The 19,728-nt window shown below is 49.1% G+C and overlaps 1 protein-coding gene and 1 non-coding gene across 11 annotated transcripts in view; both read left to right on the top strand.

Annotated features, from left to right (window-relative positions):
* SRPK2 (SRSF protein kinase 2) overlaps positions 1–19,728 on the top strand; it is a 235,110-nt gene that overhangs the window by 180,271 nt on the left and 35,111 nt on the right. The gene's annotated exons all lie outside the window — the stretch shown is intronic.
* TRNAP-UGG lies at positions 13,227–13,298 on the top strand. Its single transcript has one exon. It is a non-coding gene; the product is annotated as a tRNA-Pro (tRNA).

The following is a 19,728-nucleotide window of genomic DNA, read 5'->3' as shown; positions in this document are numbered from 1 at the left end:
CGAGCGATGATCTTGTCGGAGCTGTCCGCTGCAATGGCCCATTTGCAACCGGCCTCGACCTTGACCCCGCAGGTGCCAAACCGGCCTGAGCCTCGCGTCGAGCCACCTCGAAGAAAAGCGCGCAAGCTTCGCCGCATTCCATCCTCCTCGGACTCCTCACCGAGGCACCCGAGGCGCTCTCCCTCCACAGACCGCCGCGGTGCAAAACGTAGTGCTAAAACGACAGAAACCTCGAACCGCCGAACCTCCAAGAAGGCCCGGGGTTCCCCCACTCTACGATGCCGTTCACCTACACCTCGTACGAGACCGCTAAGGGTGGCTGAGCTATCACTCTCCAACCCGCGCATCCTCCGAACTCCCCCTCGGACCGGGACCCCGACCCGAGGTTACAGGTTGTCACCGAGGGAGTCCGGGTCGAGGTCACCGATTCGACATCGATCGGTACCTCGAACCCCGACATCGTCTCCGAGGGGCTCCTCGAGACGTCGGAGATCTACGACCCCGGAACACTTTCACAGTACTTCCCCGGTCTCGGAGCGTGGATCGGAGCAGGAACCTCGATACTCGAGAGAAGCCTCCCCATCCTTCTCCACCCGACGGAGGTCTCGTTCACCGACCACGCACGGGGCCTCGGGAACATCTCGCCCATCCTTCACTCGCTTTGTCCAGGACATGGGCCACGCTTTAGACTTAGACCTCCAGTCCGACTCCAGATACTCTAAGGAATACCTAGCGGAGCTGGATATGCCATCACTGCCCAGAGTGTCCCTCCGCTTACCGCCTAACCCGGTACTCCAACAGGCCTTCTTCAGGAACCTGGAGACCCCCTACATGGTCACAGCCGTACCCTCCAGAATGGAGGCCAAGTACCGCATAGTACCCTACCCGGGATTCGAACAACCACAGCTCTCCCACCAGTCGCTGCTAGTAGAATCCTCCTTGAAAAAGGACCACCCATCCCGAGTCTCAGCCGCGGTCCCCCCAGGCCGAGAAGGCCGAACCCTAGACAAGTTCGGCAGGAGACTATATCAGAATGCCATGATGGCTTCTAGGGTGCAAAGCTACACTTTCACCTTCACATCCTACCTCAAACACCTCATTGGACTATTGAGAGCCTTTGAGACTGACCTACCGGCCTCCCGCCAAGGAGCGTTTGGCCTGCTTTTAGAGTCCCTCTCCAACCTGCGCCTCCATCTATTCCACGCGGCCTACGATGGCTTCGAACTCTCCTCCAGAGAGGCAGCCTTTGCTATCACCATGCGCCGACTAGCTTGGCTGCGCCTGGTCGACATGGACCCCCAACTTACAGGACCGGTTGGCTAACCTACCCTGCGTGGGAAAAGAACTGTTCGATGACACGATCGAGGCGGCCACAAAACGCCTCTCCGAACACGAACGCTCGTTTGCCTCCCTCGTCCGGCAAAAACCTAAACCGCCCGTGCCCAGGCCGTTCAGGGCCCCTCCACGCCGCTACCCACAAAAATCCACCCCTCCCTTCTCGTGGCCTCCACCCAGGCGTCCGCAAGCCCACCACCGGGCCATGCCCAAGTCCCAACCGCCTGCGACTTCCAAACCACCCCCGTCCTTTTGACGGGACCCGCGGAAGGGGGCGGGCCCCCTCCGCCATAGTCCCAGGCCTCCTTCCCATCGAAGGTCGCCTCAAAGCCTTTTACCCTCGCTGGGAACAAGTCACGTCGGATGCATGGGTCCTTGGCGTGATCTCATCAGGATACTCTCTCAACTTTCGGGCCATTCCTCCAGACAACCCCCCAAGGAATTGCCCTCCCAACCGGACGCAGATACCCCTACTCCTCTCCGAGGCTCGAGACCTGCTTCGCCTCAGGGCAGTGGAGCAGGTTCCCCCCGACCAACGGGGGAAGGGCTTCTACTCCCGTTACTTCCTGGTACCGAAAAAAACGGGAGACGTACGCCCAATACTAGACTTGAGACGCCTCAACAAATTTCTAGTACGGGAAAAATTTCGGATGCTGTCCCTTCCCACCCTCTACCCCCTGATCGACGAGTGCGACTGGCTCTGCTCCCTCGATCTGAAGGAGGCGTACACACATGTCCCAGTACACCCCGCCCACCGCAAGTTCTTGCGTTTTCAGGTAGGGGACTGGCACCTACAATACCGAGTCCTCCCCTTCGGCCTAGCATCATCACCTCGGGTCTTCACCAAGTGCCTCGTGGTGGTCGCAGCAACCTTACGCTCCCAGGGCCTCCAGGTATTCCCCTACCTGGACGACTGGCTGATCAAAGCCCCGTCCAGGGAAGCGGTTATCTCAGCGACCCAACAGACTATTACCTACCTACAAAGTCTGGGGTTCGAAATAAACTTCCCAAAATCCCAACTACGCCCCTCGCAGTCCCTACAGTTCATCGGGGCCACGCTGGATACGGTTCGCCTCCGTTCCTTCCTCCCCCCTCCGCGCCTAGAGGCGTTAGTAAGTCTGAGTCGAAGGATCTCTCTGCTGACCTCGGTATCAGCTCGACAGATGATGACTCTCCTAGGCCACATGGCCTCCACCGTCCATGTCACACCCTTCGCCCGCCTCCATCTGAGAATACCTCAATGGACCCTGGCCTCTCAATGGCGTCAAGACCGGGATCCGATCGACCATCCCGTGACAGTGACTCCTTCCTTGCAAAGATCGCTCCGCTGGTGGGCCGACTCTTCATATCTTTCCAAAGGTTTACTCTTCCTCGCCCCTCATCACAGCAAGGTACTCACCACGGACTCGTCAGAGTACGCTTGGGGAGCCCACCTGGACGGCCTATGCACGCAGGGGATGTGTTCAGCGGAAGACCGCCACTGTCACATCAACGTGCTAGAGCTCCGGGCAATCTATCTCGCAGCTGTAGCTTTTCAACATCTGCTCCACGACCGGGTGGTCCTCATCCGAACCGACAACCAGGTAGCAATGTACTATGTAAACAAACAAGGAGGAACAGGGTCTTGGTCCCTCTGTCGGGAAGCCCTGCGCCTCTGGAAATGGGCAATCTCCAACAACACCTTCCTTCGAGCGGTGTACATACAAGGAGAACAAAACTGTCTGGCGGACAGACTCAGCCGCCTCCTCCAGCCACACGAGTGGTCACTGCACTCTCAAACCCTACGACAGGTGTTCAAACAATGGGGGACGCCTCAAATAGATCTGTTCGCATCCCCCCACAATCACAAACTGCCTCTCTTCTGCTCCCGGATATACTCCCCGGACCGGCTCGAGGCCGACGCCTTCCTCCTCGACTGGGAAGGAAGGTTCCTGTACGCGTTCCCGCCATTTCCTCTGATCCTGCGGACGCTCGTCCACCTGAAAACAGTACAAGCCACCCTGATCCTGATTGCTCCTCGCTGGCCACGCCAGTCTTGGGTTTCCCTTCTACTTCAACTCAGTGTCAGAGATCCACTGCCTCTGCCTCGGTTTCCCTCTCTACTATCACAGGGTCAGGGTTCGCTGTTACATCCCAATCTTCAATCTCTTCATCTGAATGCTTGGTTTCTTTCCCCCTGACTTCTCTCCCCGTGTCTCAATCAGTCAAGGAGATATTGGAGGCCTCTAGAAAGACCTCAACGAGAACCTGCTACTCCCAAAAGTGGACCAGATTCTCAGCCTAGTGCTCCTCTCACAGCCAGGACCCGGTGTCGATCCCCGTGCCCCTGGTCCTTGACTATTTACTTCAATTATCTCACTCCGGCCTAAAGACCAACTCCATTCGAGTACACCTCAGTGCGATTGCAGCCTTCCATCAGCCCCTGGAAGGGAAAGCCCTCTCGCTCCACCCCCTAGTCTCTCGCTTCATGAAGGGTCTTCTGAATGTCCACCCTCCTCTCAAACCTCCTCCGGTGGTTTGGGACCTTAACGTGGTTCTGGCTCAACTAATGAAACCTCCCTTTGAGCCCCTAGACAAATGCCATCCAAAATTCCTCACTTGGAAGGTGATTTTCCTGCTTGCGCTCACTTCCGCTCGGCAGGTTAGTGAGCTACAAGCTCTAGTGGCGGACCCACCCTTCACGGTATTCCATCACGACAAGGTGGTACTCCGCACTCATCCAAAGTTCATGCCCAAAGTAGTGTCTGATTTTCATCTCAATCAGTCCATTGTCTTACCTGTGTTTTTTCCCAAGCCCCACTCTCATCCCGGAGAGGTGGCGCTCCACACTCTTGACTGTAAGAGAGCGTTGGCCTTCTACCTTCAACGCACTCAACCACACCGGAAAGTCCCACAATTGTTTTTGTCCTTCGACCCAAACCGGTTAGGTCACCCAGTCTCCAAGCGCACCTTGTCCAACTGGTTGGCCGATTGCATCTCCTTCTGCTACGCTCAGGCTGGTCTCGCACTGCATGGTCGAGTAACGGGACACAAGGTCCGAGCGATGGCAACCTCCGTAGCGTTCCTCAGGTCCACACCTATTGAGGAAATCTGCAAGGCTGCCACGTGGTCTTCGGTTCATACTTTCACCTCCCATTACTGTCTGGACTCACTGTCCAGGAGCGATGGCCGGTTCGGCCAATCGGTTTTGCGAAATCTATTTGCTTAAATTGCCAACTTCCCTCCATCCCTCTTCAGTTAGCTTGGAGGTCACCCACATGTGAGAATATCATGCCTGCTTGTCCTGGGATAAAGCACAGTTACTTACCGTAACAGGTGTTATCCAGGGACAGCAGGCATATATTCTCACAACCCGCCCACCTCCCCGAGGTTGGCTTCTTTGCTAGTTAGGTGAACTGGAGACCACGAGGGGATGCGCCCCCTAGTGGAGCAGGAAGGCACGCATGCGTGGAGCAGCAGAGCAAACTTAAATCTTCAATCAAGTTTGCTTGAAAATGCTTCCGCATCAGGGCTCCGTAGATGACGTCACCCACATGTGAGAATATATGCCTGCTGTCCCTGGATAACACCTGTTACGGTAAGTAACTGTGCTTTATGTTTTGTCAGTCTGAGGAACCTGCAGTTGCGCGGTCGCGTGCTTCACATGCTAGATGATTATTTCTTAACTGCTAAAAGGTGTTAGGTTATGGAATTATTGAAGTATTAAAAAAAAACAACCCAAAAACAATTGTGGAATGTATGAATGTTTCTCTGGAGGGCTCCTGCTCGGTATTTGGGCGCGGTTGAATGAATCTGTGCTTTCCAGCGCGCGGGAGGCGCGAGCGTTTTCTGATGCGTGGGTGGGAGAGTCTCGCCGTTTGCGGCCTGTTCGCTGAGGCTGCCCTTGGTACAGCGTGTGCCGTGGCGGTGTCCACGTTGCCAAGAGGGACGCTGTTTGTGGTGCCCGTGCCTTTCCGCAAGCTGGGAGGCGCGCGCTCGTACTCCGATGCTGGCGGGAGCCCCGCAGCGTTATTGGAGTCTGTTTCAGCACCTGCCTTATTCCTGTGCCTGCTGCGGTCTCCCTGTTATAGTCATAGCTGCGTCTGTGAGTTGCAGCTGCAGTGACCTCTCTCGCGGCGGTGAGACTCGCTCCCGGGGCTGTTGTTTGGACACACACGGGGGCCGTTCTGACTTGCCTGAGTTGCGCTGTAGAGGGAGACCATTATGGGCTTAGTTCTTCCGTTGCGGTTTTTCAGGCACAATGTCAGCAGAGGGCACATTACCGCTGCGGAAGGTCAGCGGCCAGGGGGTGGGGGGGGGGCTACCCGGGTCTTGATTCGGATCTCTCCTGCTACCTCCCGGGATCCCCATATGATGAGGTTTTTTTGCCTTTGTCTGTTTTTTTTCCCCTTCTTGTGCCCTGGGGCTGCACTGCTGGTGTGGGATACTGCTATAGCATTTTTTCATTGTCCTAGGGTGCTAGATTTCCTGTTGGGGCTGCACTCTGATGGTAGACTGGGGTTGCCTGGGGCATCTTCCCTTTTTCAGCGGGCTGGACTAGGTTCTGTTTTCTGGGACACTACCGGGTCCTGTGTTTTACAGGATACTCCATAGATTTATGAGGCTACCGTCTTTTCCAGATGTATGATAAGCAGCCCCCATATTTTTCCTTGTTCGCATTGTTATGCATGGGTTCAGTTCCCTTGTAGCCATGCACTAGGCGGCTATGTGGCTATATGTAGGTTTGCATCTTCCCTGCAGTTTCTCTTTTGGACTGGATGTCTGATCTTTCTGTCAGCCAGGTTCATGTACTTTGCCAAGGGGCACTTTATTCGGTTCCTACTTTTCCCTTAGGGTATTGAAGTGAAGCTTATGTGGAGTTGTTTACACTCCTGGCCGTCACGACCCTGTTTTCAGAATTCGATTCTGTGGGGTACAAGTTGGCCGTTTGCTTCCTTTTTCTCTTCTTTCTTGCCCGGCCATACTGGAGTTTTCTCGGGACAGTTCTTTAAGTTAGTACTGCTTTCATGGTTCCAGTATACTCCTCTTTACATTGTGAAACTGGATTTTTCCTAGGAGACTTTCTTTCTTCTTGCAGTTCCTACAGTTCTCATCCTGCATTCCCTGACCTTTTGCTCTTCATTCTGAGGGGATCTTGACTTCTTCCAATGACTCTTCAGGCTTTCTCCTGAGTGAGAAGACGCTATAATGTCAGGTCAGGGGGCTGTGATGATTTTTCTGGATGCTTGCAACTTTGCATCCTCCTCCGGTTTCCAGTTCGTTCTTGGGGTCTCTGTGTTTTGGGTTTCCCTTTTCAGTGTTACTGGTCCTCAGGGCAATTCTTGTAGTTCTTCGGGAACTAAGGGACGTGGTTCCACATACTGCATGGTGCCCAAGCCAGGGGCTTTGGGCAGGCTGGATCCCATTCTGCTGAATTAGTTTCTTTGGGTTACACGTTTCTGCGGAAAACCTGGGAGAATATTTACATTGTCCCTATGGACTCCGAATTGGCACTAGGTTTGCTTGCCTCTCTTTGAGCTGCGCTTTCGGTTTTGGTACATGCCATTTCACCTTCCCAAGGCTTCAAGGACTTTTTGGAAATTGTGGGCAGGGGTACCGGTTTGGCGCTACTAGGTGATTCACCTAATTTCTTCTTGACTGACTGCTTGATTCGGATGTCTTCCGGTCGGGCCATTTGACTGACACGAAAAGGGTGGTTTCCTTTCCTCAGTTCTTTGGACATGGCTCTTCGAATTTGCACAGCGCTCTTTTCTCCTGTGCTGTTTATAGGTATATTGGGGAGATGTTTTTATTCCTATATGAGAGAAATGTGTTTCTGCCCAGAGACTAGGGCGATGGGTCTCAGTCTCAGGTTTGCTTTCTTCTTCAGTCACCATGACCAAGAGTATGGGATTCTGTACAGGTTACAGGATTCCTGTTGCTGACTCCACGGGGAACTTCGGCTTGCTTTCCCATTATTATGCTACAGCAGTCGCTTTTGTTCCGATGGTTCCCGGTACCTCAGGGCTCCAATTATTTGGTAGGCTCCTCATGAATCGCTCTGTATGATTTGGTGACTCAACAAGATTTCTCTTTTCAAAAGCATGCCTCGGTCCTTGCTGTACTAGCTCGTGGCCACCAAACATCCTGGGCTGTCTGGTTGGGGGGCTCGATGGCTTCCATCCTCAGCTCCAGGAGTCTGGTCTTCAGAGGCGACTCGGTTCTTGTTCATTCTTCTACTCTTGAGCAGGGTCAGGCTACCTTTCTGAAGCTTCAGATCATTCTTCCGGAATGCCGCTGAGGGTCCTTTTGGTCAGTATTAGGATGGGGGTATTTCTCTACAGCTTGGGCAGTAGGTGTTGTACTCAGTTGGCAGGTGAAGTTGTTCTGCTTCAATGGGTGTACTCTCATCTTCATCTTCTGTTGGCAGATCCTTTTATGGATCAGGATGTGAGTTTGGCTAGACTTTCTCTCCGTGAAATCTGAGCATGGCCCATTTCTTGTATGTTAACAGTGTACAGCGCTGTGTGCGCTCAGGAAAGTGTGCATGTTAGTAATAGTGTAATCTTCTGCATCCTGGATGTTGAGATTTGTGGCTCATGCGTTCTAGCTCTTTTTATGGACGTGAGATCTCCTGGAATTAGACCTCATGGCCTCGCCTCTCAATTCTAAGCTTCCTAGCTTCTTCAGCGGGCCCAGGGAGTGGGAGTTAGAGGGGGTTGCTGAGTGGCTCCTTTTTTGCCTCTGCCTTCTCCTTTTCAGTGTTTTCCGCTGGCTGATGATGGCTTTGATTTGCCATCTCGAGTTCGCCTTCCGGGCACAGTATTTGTAGAATCTCTGGATTGGCGGCGCCATCCTTACTATGCGGATTTGATGAGTCTTTCGACAGCCGGACTAAAAAGTTTCCTGGTATCTCCGGCTTTACTCGCCTAGGGTCCGATCTACATGGATATTTGTACTACTTTAGTATTACGACCTAGTTTTTGGGAAAGGTCTTGGCTGATGTGTAAGGGTTATGTGAAGCAGGTTGTTTCTTCTTTTATCCAGGTGCTACGGAAGTCTTCTCCTGTGGCTTCTGCTTCCTTTTGGAGGTTTTTCCTTTCTTGGGTGCTTTTTAGCGTTTGAACCACTCCAGAGTTCCTTTTTGGGCACGAGTGTATTGCCGAGGGCTTAGCGTTCAATTCCCTTCAGCTTCTAGTGCCTTTCGTGGCTTGTTACGAGGGCTAGGTATATTGCTCTTCACTTACTTCTCAGCTTCATGCGGTTCAGTTCCTACACAGAGTGCGGTATATTCATGCACCTCTTGGAAAGCACGGTTTGGAGTACAATCTTCACGTACTTCTCAATTTACCGAAGGCTTCATTTCATCCTTGTCTTTTGGGACTCTGAAGGGCTGTGCCGTTGAACACAGGGTTTCTTGTGGCCATGGCTTCAGCTCTGCAGGCCTTGTTCAGCGGGAATTCCTATTTCTGATTTCTGAAATATGAGGTATCAGTTCGGATGGTACCACTTTTCCTTCTAGGGGGGGTGTCATCCTTTCTTTTATGTCACGCTCACTTTTCCTTCCTTCTTCCTGGGAGGAGAACTTGGGAGCAGTGCTTTTATTCACTGCATTTTTTGGTACGTACGTAGCGTTCTCCGCGAGCTCGGTTTCTAATGACTTTTAGTTGTCTATATCTCCTTTTTGTATTCTTCAAGGGACGCCTCAAACATATGGCGGCGTCCGAAGCATCCATCGCTCGATGGGTCCAGAAGGACATTCTTTATGCTTGCTTGCTGGCAGGGAAGCGGTTGGCGAAAGAACTTCATGACCATTCCGCCGGAGCGATGGCTACTTCTTGGGCTCGGCCCAGAGGTTTTTTCCTTGGAGGAGATTTGTCTCGCGGCTACTTGGTCTTCCGAGAGTGCTTTCTCTTTGCATTTCTGCTTGGGTGTGTGGGCGCATGCGGTAGGGGCGTTTTGTGCTTCGGTTGTTGCGGAGGCGGCGTTTGCTTCCCACCCAAATTGAGGATTGCTTTGTTACATCCCATTGGTCTCTGGATTCATCTACTGCTGTTGCTAGGGAAGGAAAAATTATGTTCTTACCTGTTAATTTTCTTTCCCTTAGATGCAGCAGGTGAATCCAGAGCCCCACCCTTTCTGGTTATTGTCTCTTGGTTTTCTATTTTGCAACTTTCGCAGTTTGTTATTATGGCGGGTTGTTTTCTGTATTATTGTAGTTTGAGATTTGTTATGGGAAAGAAGTTTTTTACATGCTATGCCTATTGAGAGTTACGGATGCTTGTGCAAGGAGCTATACTGGATAAACAGGAGGAGTGCCAGCCAATAGGATCACCTGTTAATCAGTTTCTCTATCTCCGCCTGCTGGTAGATGTGGGCTATCCCCATTAGTCTCTGGATTCATCTGCTGCGTCTAAGGGAAAGAAAATTAACAGGTAAAAACATAATTTTTCCATTTTCCATCAACAAGCTTGATTGACCCAGGTATACAAGTGGGTGGCATCACTCAGAGCTCTGTCTTCTCAGCTCCGCAGTTTTGTTTTTTTCTGCTCTGCCAAAGTGATGCAAAAACAAAACTCTCCCAACTGTTCATACATGTAATACTTGCTATCACTCGATACTTTAATCATCTTCCTTTTTGTGGTTCTTTTTCTTCCATCTCTCTTAAATTCTTTGGGGAAAAATATTTTTCATGTCACAGAAGCTGTGTTTCATTCCCTAGCAAGGAGTGAAGTCCCATATGAGGATATCCTACCCTAAATTTATGCAGTGCATGGCTAAAACATTTACTTTTCCTTTATAACAAAAAACAGTCTGATTTTTTTTTTTTTAAGCTTCCCAAAGACCATAGTTGCAGTCCCTATCCAGGATCAACAACTTAAAATATGGCAAGCTACATTTAGTAAACAACCATTCTCCAAACAGACTGATATGAAATAAAAGGTCCAACCAGAACCTGGATTCAGTAAGATTCTTTTGTTGTAGTTGAGGCAGCAATGAAAACAAGCAAAAAAGTGCATCCCGCATTGCTGCTCATTAACTTTTTATGGTACCATTTTTTTTTTAAGAAGGTGCTGATGTTCTCCTCTAGTCTATTACCGCAAGCATAATTGAATCTCACCACCATCTTAAGGTCTGCTCATTAGCTTCCACTATCTTGTACAAAAGGCATGATGAAGAACAGATACTATTACTTTTCATTTCTATAGCACTACTAAACATACGCAGCGCTATGCAATAAAATTGAATCAGTTTTTTACTCTCAGCAATTCTGAAGACTAGGGGGCAGTCAATGAAGTTATATAGAAATACATTTAAAACAAATAGGAGGAAATATTTTTTTTCACTCAAAGAATGGTTAAGCTCTGGAACTCGTTTCTAGAAGATGTGATAATAGCGGTTAGTGTAGCTGAGTGTAAAAAAGGTTTGGACAAGTTCAAAAAAGTCCATAGTCTGCTCTTGAGAGACACATGGGAAAGCTGCTGCTTGATCTAGGATTGATAGCATAGAATTTTGCTACTATTTGGGTTTCTGTCAGGGATTTGTGGCCTGGATTGATCACTGTGGAAACAGGATACTGGGCTACTCATAGATGAACTGTTGGTCTAACCATGGTTATTCTTATGTTCTTATGTACAGTGGTGCCTCGCATAACGGCCGCCTCGCACAGCGAACGCTGCGCACAACGAACTTTATGTCTTGATTCGTACAACGGACTTCGTTTCACACAACGAAGTCGCCCGAGCTGCATCCTTCCGGGGTTCCTGCGGGGTTGGATCGCAGCGGGGTTGGTCGAGCCGCAAGGGTAGTCTCCTTCTCCTTACCTGCCCTGTCGCAGCACACAGCCGAACGGAAATCTTCCCGATGTCAGCGCTGACGTCGGAGGGAGGGCTTAAGCAAAGCCCTCCCTTCCTCCGACGTCAGCGCTGACATCAGGAAGACTTCCGGTCGGCTGTGTGCGGCTGCGGCAAGGCAGGTAGGAAGAAGGCAATGGCGAACGAAAGAGGGGGGAGGGGGCGGTCCGCCCCGAAGAATGTGCACAGCTGGTCAGGTCCCCCGATCGACCGACAACAGGCCCGGCCGACAAACCTCCCTGCCCTGTAGCCGCGAATCTAAATTACCTCTTACAGCAGCTTCACTACTCCAGCTGCTGTAAGAAGGTAATTTAGATTCGCGGCTACAGGACAGAGAGATTTGTCCGACCGGGCCTGTTCTGTTGTCGGTCGGGTGCAAAAGCGCCACAAAGGTGGAGGCAGGGAGGGAGGAAAGGTGGAGTGGAGAAGAAAAGACGCTTAAGGGGGGAGAAGGCCGCTGAAAGCACATGTTGGAGCAGGGGATGAGAGGGAGGGAGAGAAGGGGAAATATTGGACAAGGGCAGAAGGGATGCTAAATCATAGGGTGACAGGCAGAGAGAACAACAGGAAAAAGAGTGGAAGCAATCTTGAACCCTGAGGGTGAGGGCAGAGAGAGGTGGTGAGATGATTGATCATGGGGAGAGGGACAAAAGGGAATAGAGATGGGATAGGAAGATAGTGGAAGTAAAAGGACAGGGAGATGTATGTTTTTAGATGTATCTAAATAAAAATAATAACAAAAAATTTATCTTTTTTTATGTCATCTTAGCATATTTTATGCTACAGAACGAATTATTTTTTTTAACATGTATTGTTATGGGAAAACGCGTTTCACATAACGAACTTTTCGCATAACAAACTTGCTCCTGGAACCAATTAAGTTCGTTGTGTGAGGCACCACTGTACATGCCTCAGGTCTATAAGAGGATATTTGCAGCAAATTGGTAGATTCCCTTTACACTAGTGACTCCTTATTTAAAAAGAGAAAGTAAAGGAGACTATGGATATCATTAAAGACAACTACAGTCAAACCTCGGTTTGTGAGTAACGCGGTTTGCGAGTGTTTTGCAAGACGAGCAAAACACTCCCGCAAACCTTAACTCGCAAAACGAGTGTTGACTCGCTAAACGAGCTCTCACTATAGTGGCCCAGGGGTGAGTACCTGCCTGTGGGTGCTGCAGCCCTTGCATCATGGTGGCTTCCTTCCCTCGGGGTCCCCGTGCGGCTGCCCTCCCGCTTCGGCCGATGCCTCTGCCGTCCACCAACGCCTCCCAGCTTCCGATTCAAGCCTTCCGCCATCCTCCAGAAGCATGTGCAGGACCTCTCAACTCCCCATTCAAGCTGGCTGCCACTCCAACAACACGTGCACCACGTACAAGCATGCAGGATGTCAACTCCCCAGTCAAACCGGCTGCCGCACTCATCACGTACAAGCATGCAGGACGTCAACTCCACAGTCAAACTGGACGCCGCTCCAACAACATGCGTACCACGTACAAGGCAGAGCAAATCAGGGCAGTAGAAGGCTGTGAAGAGCGTGTTTAGAGTGCTGCGGCCGCTGCTGGAATCAGGATGTTTGTCGGGACCGCGGGAAGGGAAGAGGGGCGGCGGCAAGGGACTAAGGGAGCCGGCCAGAGCGCGGGAAGGGAGGGTCGGATGGGAGGCTGAACGGGGGTTCGGGTGTGTCGGGGAGGGGGGGCAAAGATGACACCGATGAAGACGAACTGTCTTATGGGGGGGGAACCCTAAGCGCGCATGCACACTCCTGCGGCCACAGACATATGGATCATGAAAGCACGCAGATAAGAATGTACATGCGCGGCTAGGGTTTTATTATATAGGATACAATTGTGGAACACGTAGACAAACATGATTTAATGAGACAGAGTCAGCATGGGTTCACTATCTTTTCCTTACTATTTACAAACTATTTAGTATAGTGGTGAGTATCCCTGCCTGTCATGCAGGAAACCGGAGTTCGATTCCCTGACAGGGAGGCTGGCGGCATGGGGTTTCCTTTGCTCTGTAAACCCCATTCCTCAGCTTAGTCAGCCCAGTGGCTCGTTGGTCTAGGGGTATGATTCTTGCTTTGGGTGCGAGAGGTCCTGGGTTCAATTCCCAGATGAACCCCTCACTTTCTAAGGCAGATTCAAGGTAGCAGAAGGGCATGACTTAGTACTAGTCAGACTTTCGAGAAAGAGGTAGAGTCTATGAGCTTGCACTGCTTAGGGTCTTAGCTGTGTGTTTTGCTCAGTTGGAAAGTGACTTCCTAGATGAGAAACTCTGTTACTGGCTGACACAAAGCTCTTTTCAGAGTTGGTTTTGGCCAGGTACTAATAACCTGGATTGACCACTGTGAGAACGGGCTACTGGGCTTGATGGACCATTGGTCTGACCCAATAAAGCTATTCTTATGTTTCTGTTATTCCAGAGCATTCCACAGCATAATGCTGCCATCTCCATGTCTTATTGTAGGGATGGTATTACTGTAATAGAGTGATGTTTTCTGTTTATTTTTATGCGGCATATTGCCTCTAAATGTGTCTTTGCAAACGCTACTATGCAGAACATAAGAACATAAGTAGTGCCTCTGCTGGGTCAGACCAGAGGTCCATCATGCCCAGCAGTCCGCTCACGCGGTGGCCCATCAGATCCAGAACATAGAAACATAGAAGATGACGGCAGAAAAGGGCTACAGCCCATCAAGTCTGCCCACTCTGCTTACCCACCCCCTGTCTATGCCCTAATTACCCAATTTCCTTATCTTGACCCTCGTAGGGATCCCACATGGGTATCCCATTTATTCTTAAAGTCTGGCACGCTGTCTGCCTCGATCACCTGCACTGGAAGCTTGTTCCAATGATCAACCACTCTCTCTGTGAAGAAATGCTTTCTGGTGTCGCCATTAAATTTTCCGCCCCTGAGTTTGAGCGGGTGCCTTCTTGTGGCCGAGGGTCCCTTGAGAAAGAAAATATCATCTTCCACTTCGACACGTCCCGTGAGGTACTTAAATGTTTCGATCATGTCTCCCCTCTCCCTACGTTCCTCGAGAGTGTAGAACTGCAATTTGTTCAGTCTCTCTTCGTACGAGAGACTCTTGAGCCCCGAGATCATCCTGGTGGCCGTCCGCTGAACCGATTCAATTCTGCGCACATCTTTACTGTAATGTGGCCTCCAGAATTGCACACAGTACTCCAGATGAGGTCTCACCATGGCCCTGTACAACGGCATTATGACTTCAGGCTTTCGGCTGACGAAACTTCTATTGATACAATCCAATATCTGACTTGCCTTAGATGAAGCCTTCTCCATTTGATTGGCAGTTTTCATGTCTGCACTGATGATTACTCCTAAATCTCGTTCTGCTGAAGTCCTAGTTAAAGTTTCTCCGTTCAAGAAGTACGTCCTGCATGGATTTCCGCTTCCGAGGTGCATGACCTTACATTTCTTAGCATTGAAGCCTAGCTGCCAGGTTGAGGACCAACTTTCCAATGTAAGCAGGTCCTGTGCCATATAATTCTGTAAACTGCATTCACTTACTATATTACATAGTTTGGCGTCATCGGCAAATAGTGTTATTTTACCTTGAAGCCCTTGAGTCAGATCACCTATGAATATGTTGAAAAGGAGTGGACCCAGGACCAAGCCCTGCGGCACTCCACTGCGGCACTCCGATGTTTTAGAGAGGGTACAATTAACCACCACCCTCTGAAGTCTGCCACTCAGCCAATCATTGACCCATGCAGTTAGTGTCTCTCCTAACCCCATCGATTCCATCTTGCTTAGCAGCCTGCGGTGTGGGACACTGTCAAAAGCTTTATTGAAGTCCAGGAACACGACGTCCAAAGACTCTCCCAAGTCCAACTTTCTTGTTACCCAGTCAAAGAAGCTGATGAGATTGGATTGGCAGGACCTACCCTTGGTGAATCCATGCTGACTGGGATCCCGAAGATTCCCTTCATTCAAGATCGTGTCCAATTTGCTTTTAATTAGTGTTTCCATGAGTTTGCACACTATTGATGTGAGACTCACCGGTCTATAATTCGCAGCCTCTGCCCTGCAACCCTTTTTATGCAGAGGAACGACATTAGCTAATTTCCAGTCCAGGGGAACTTTCCCCTTACTTAGGGAGAGATTGAATAGCTCAGCCAACGGTTTCGCCAGGACATCGCTCAATTCTCTGAGCACTCTTGGGTGCAAATTGTCTGGTCCCATGGCTTTGTTCACCTTGAGTCTTGCCAGTTCACTGTAAACTTCACCTGGTGTGAACTCAAAATTCTGAAACGGGTCTTCTGTGCTTTGTGTTGCCTTCAACTGCGGACCGTGTCCCGGTGCCTCACAGGTGAAGACTGAGCAGAAGTATTCATTAAGTAGTTCGGCTTTATCGGAATCTGCTTCCACGTAACTTCCGTCCGGTCTTCTAAGGCCTGTGTTCCTTTTTCTGTCACTAATATACCTGAAGAAGGATTTGTCCCCCTTTTTAATGTTTTTTGCCAGAATTTCTTCCACTTGAAGTTTTGCCTCCCTAACTGCCATTTTGACCGCTGTAGACCTGGTCCTATATTCTACCTTTGCCTCTCTCTTCTCCGTGCGCTTGTAGGAGAGAAACGCTTTTTTCTTCTCCTTAATGAGGTGTGAGATCTCCGCAGTGAACCATTGGGGTTTATTGTTTCTTTGTCGTTTATTTACTGATTTTATGAAGCGGCTAGTTGCTTCATGTATGGTTGATTTCAGTGTTAACTACTTAGCTTCTACATCATCGGTCTCCGCTTGGTCCTGCAGCGTCTGATGGACGAAATCTCCCATGCGTGCGAAGTCTGTGCCCCGGAAATTGAGTACCTTTGTTTTCGTGTTTGATCTAGGGAAGCCTTTCCTAAGGTTGAACCATACTATGTTGTGGTCGCTGGAGGCTAGCGTATCTCCTACTGAGATCTCTGAGACGCTTTCCCCGTTGGTGAGTACCAGGTTGAGGATCGCCTGGGCCCTAGTGGGCTCCGTTACCATTTGTTTGAGACGTGCTCCCTTTATGGAGGTTAAGAGCCTCCTGCTACCGCTGGTTGTCGCTGAAAATGAGTTCCAGTCTGCATCAGGCATATTGACGTCCCCTAGCAGTACAGCTTCTCCTCGTAGAGTGATATTCTCTATGTCTTCAATTAATTCTGTGTCCATGTCTTCCAGTTGTCTTGGGGGTCTGTATACCACACCTAGATACAGGCATTTTTCTCTGCCTCTTGCCAGGTTTACCCAGAGGGACTCCCCGGTGTACTTGACATCTGTGATCCTGGTGGTTTTGATGTCCTCTTTAATGTATAGAGCTACCCCCCCCTCCTAACCTGCCCTCTCTGTCCTGAAGAAGTAGATTGTAGCCCAGTATAGCCATATCCAACCCATGTGAGTCCGTGAACCAAGTTTCAGATATTGCCACCACATCTAGGTCGGCATTCCTTATTTCAGCCTCCAATTCTAGAATTTTGTTACCTAAACTGTGTGCATTGACATACATGGCCCTCCATATCTTGTGTTTGTTAAGTCCCTGTGAGGCGTATCCTACCCGAGTCGGTGTGACTCCTAAAGAACTGTTTGCAATGTGGGTACTTACCTTGGACATGGAAGCGGAGTTTCGACTCACCTCATCAGGATAATTCCTTTCTGCACTAATATGTGAATGGGTACCCTCCCCCGACTTACCTAGTTTAAAGCCCTGTATAGTAACCCTCTATCTATACCCTTCTATCTCCTTTTCCTTAAGAAAATTGTCCAATCTCTTCTTGAACTCCAATACCGTACCCTGTCCTATCACGCCCTCTGGAAGCGCATTCCAGGTGTCCACCACCTGTTGAGTGAAGAAGAACTTCCTGGCATTTGTTTTAAATCTGTCCCCTTTTAATTTTTCCGAATGCCTTCTCGTTCCTGTAGTTTTTAAAAGTTTGAAGAATCTGTCCCTCTCCACTTTCTCTATGCCCTTCATGATCTTGTAAGTCTCTATCATATCCCCTCTAAGTCTCCGCTTCTCCAGGGAAAAGAGCCCCAGTTTCTCCAATCTTTCAGCGTATGAAAGGTTTCTCATACCTTTTATCAAACGTGTCGCTCTCTTCTGAACCCTCTCGAGTATAGCCATATCCTTCTTTAGGTACGGCGACCAATATTGGATGCAGTACTCCAGATGCAGGCACACCATCGCCTGATACAACGGCAGGATAACTTTTTTCGTTTTGGTTGTAATACCCTTCTTGATTATACCTAGCATTCTATTCACTTTCTTAGCGTCCGCTGCGCACTGTGCCGACGGCTTTATTGTCTTGTCCACTATTACCCCCAAGTCCCTTTCTTGGGTATTCTCACTCAATGACAGCCCTCCCATCGTGTAGCTGTACCTCGGGTTTCTGTTTCCTACATGCAAGACTTTACATTTCTCTACATTAAACTTCATCTGTCAGCTCATCGCCCACTCCCCTAGTTTGTTCAAGTCCCTTTGTAAATCTTCACAGTCCTTTTTAGTCCTAGCCCCATTAAATAGTTTGGTGTCATCTGCGAATTTTATTACTTCGCACTTCGTCCCTATTTCTAGATCAATTATATATACATTGAATAGCAGCGGTCCAAACACCGACCCCTGCGAAACAACACTCTTGGCCCTCCTCCAGTCTGTGTAGTGGCCCTTCACTCCTACCCTCTGCTTCCTACCCGCCAACCAATTCTGGATTCATCTGTGTATGTCCCCTTCCACCCATGGTTCTTTAATTTCCGAAGCAGGCATTCATGGGGTACATTGTCAAAGGCTTTTTGGAAGTCTAAGTATACAATGTCTATGGGGTCCCCTTTGTCCATCCGTTTGTTAATTCCTTTGAAGAACTGCACTAAGTTCGTCAGGCACGATCTTCCATTGCAGAAGCCATGTTGGCTTGTTTTCATAAATTTATTCCTTTCTAGATGTTCCTCAATGCTATCTTTTATCAGCGCTTCCGCCATTTTCCCAGGAACCAAGGTCAGACTTACTGGTCTGTAGTTCCCCGGGTGACCTCTTGATCCCTTTTTAAAGATGGGTGTAACATTGGCTATCTTCCAATCGTCCGGGATCATGCCATTTTTCAGAGATAGATTACAGACTTGCTGTAGTAGTTCCGCTATTTCCTCCTTCAGTTCTTTCAGTACCCTAGGGTGGATTCTGTCCGGGTCCGGTGATTTGTCAGATTTTAATTTTTCTATTCGCCTATGTATGTTTTTGAGGCTTACTTCCATGGATGTTAATTTTTCTGCTTGGTCTCCTTTGAAGATTTGTTCGGGTTCCGGTATGTTGGATGTGTCCTCTTTTGTAAATACTGACGAAAAGAACATGTTTAGTCTTTCTTCCATTTCTTTCTCCTCCTTCACCACTCCCTTCCTATCTCTGTCATCCAGCAGTCCCGCCTCCTCCCTAGCCAGCTGCTTCCCTTTAACATATCTGAAGAACGGTTTGAAATTTCATGCTTCCCTGGCAAGCCTCTCTTCATATTCTCTTTTTGCTTTTCTAACCACGAGGTGACATTCTTTTTGATACTTCCTATGTTCTTTCCAGTTCTCCTCGGATTTGCCATTTTTCCATTTCTTGAATGAGTTCTTCTTATCACCTATCACTTTCTTTACTTCTGTAGTTATCCACACCGGATCTTTTGTTCGGCTCTTTTTGCACCCTTTTCTGAATCTGGGGATATACAGATTTTGCCCCTCGCTCACCGTGTCCTTGAATAAAGACCAGGCTTGCTCTACAGACTGCCATTTCTTTGAGCTGTTTCTAAGTTTCTTCCTTACCATTACCCTAATCGCTTCGTAGTTTCCTTTCTTGAAGTTAACCCTTTCAGGACCATAAGGATCGTAGGCCAATTTTTGTGGTTTTGACGACATTTTTATGGTAAAAAGGGCTTGCAGATGCCAAAAAATTGATTCGGAGACGATAGCTATTATAGTTTATGAGTTATAGCCTGGGACATATATGTCCCTATGGTCGGCTAAGGACACAGGTTGTATATAAGAGACGTGTATGCATATCCAATATATAACACAGCATAAGTTTCATCCTGAATTTATTATTGCACGATCTGTACATGAGTATGACTAAACCACAAAATCAGGTAACTTACAAGCACCGAGGTCATCTTTATTTGACCCGCAATAACCGCTATGTGTGATATTTCTCAAAACAGTTGCGTGATGATGTGTAGCACAAGTGAACCTGACAAATTTCACAAATATTATCAGTCCGATTTTCAATTTTGTCCTTTGCACATTGAGCACTCCTTTTCCGCTTTCCCATTTTCGCCAACTTGTGTTCAGGCATAGGGGATGGTATACTGTTCTTGCTGCTTCGAACAGGTCCTGCTGGAAGACTTCTCTTCCTGTTTGTATAATTTCCAATGAGGAACCTTGCAATCAGTTGCCTGTACTGAACAGGGGTCATGGCCTTACATTGAGGATTCATGTTCAGGTTCAGTTGAGTAAATATTCAATGAGCATTTGTTGACAGCTATATCAATCAAATCGAAAAATATGCGCAAATAGTATTTGATCTTCGACTTCCTGTCAA

The sequence above is a fragment of the Geotrypetes seraphini genome, chromosome 9 (assembly GCF_902459505.1).
Source record: "Geotrypetes seraphini chromosome 9, aGeoSer1.1, whole genome shotgun sequence".
Classification (NCBI taxonomy): domain Eukaryota; kingdom Metazoa; phylum Chordata; class Amphibia; order Gymnophiona; family Dermophiidae; genus Geotrypetes; species Geotrypetes seraphini.
The sequence above is the reverse complement of the archived record's forward strand: the minus strand, read 5'-3'. Positions and strand labels throughout refer to the sequence as shown.